Source organism: Seriola lalandi, unplaced genomic scaffold (genome assembly GCF_002814215.2).
Source record: "Seriola lalandi dorsalis isolate HSWRI2012SDOR001 ecotype SW California unplaced genomic scaffold, Sedor1 jcf7180002054978, whole genome shotgun sequence".
NCBI lineage: Eukaryota > Metazoa > Chordata > Actinopteri > Carangiformes > Carangidae > Seriola > Seriola lalandi.
In genome coordinates, this window is record NW_019525528.1 from 437,309 (window position 1) to 437,703 (window position 395).

Sequence of the window (395 nt, forward strand, 5' to 3'; positions counted from 1 at the left end):
GGGGTGGGGGATATTTTCTCGGGACACTTTGGCCCCTCAGCACCAACTGAGCATCGTTTAAACGCCACAGCCTACCTGAGTGTTGTTGCTGACCATGTCCGTCCCTTTATGACCACAGCGTACCCGTCTTCTGATGGGGTCTTCCAGCAGGATGACGAGCACGTCACAAAGCTCACATCATCTCAGACTGGTCTCTCACGTGGCCTCAACAGTCACCAGATCTCACTCCAATAGAGCAGCTTTGAGATGTGGTGGACGAGCAGCCGACAAATCTGCAGCAGCTGCCTGATGCTGTCACGTCAATATGGACCAGAACCTCTGAGGAATGAGTCCAGAACCTGTTGAATCTGTGTCACGAAGGATTAAGACAGTTGTGAAGGAAAAGGGTCAAGCCG

The 395-nt window shown here is 52.4% G+C and overlaps 1 protein-coding gene across 2 annotated transcripts in view; it reads right to left on the reverse strand.

Annotated features, from left to right (window-relative positions):
* Window positions 1-395, reverse strand: part of LOC111646942 (GTPase IMAP family member 2-like) — a 5,740-nt gene that overhangs the window by 4,699 nt on the left and 646 nt on the right. The gene's annotated exons all lie outside the window — the stretch shown is intronic.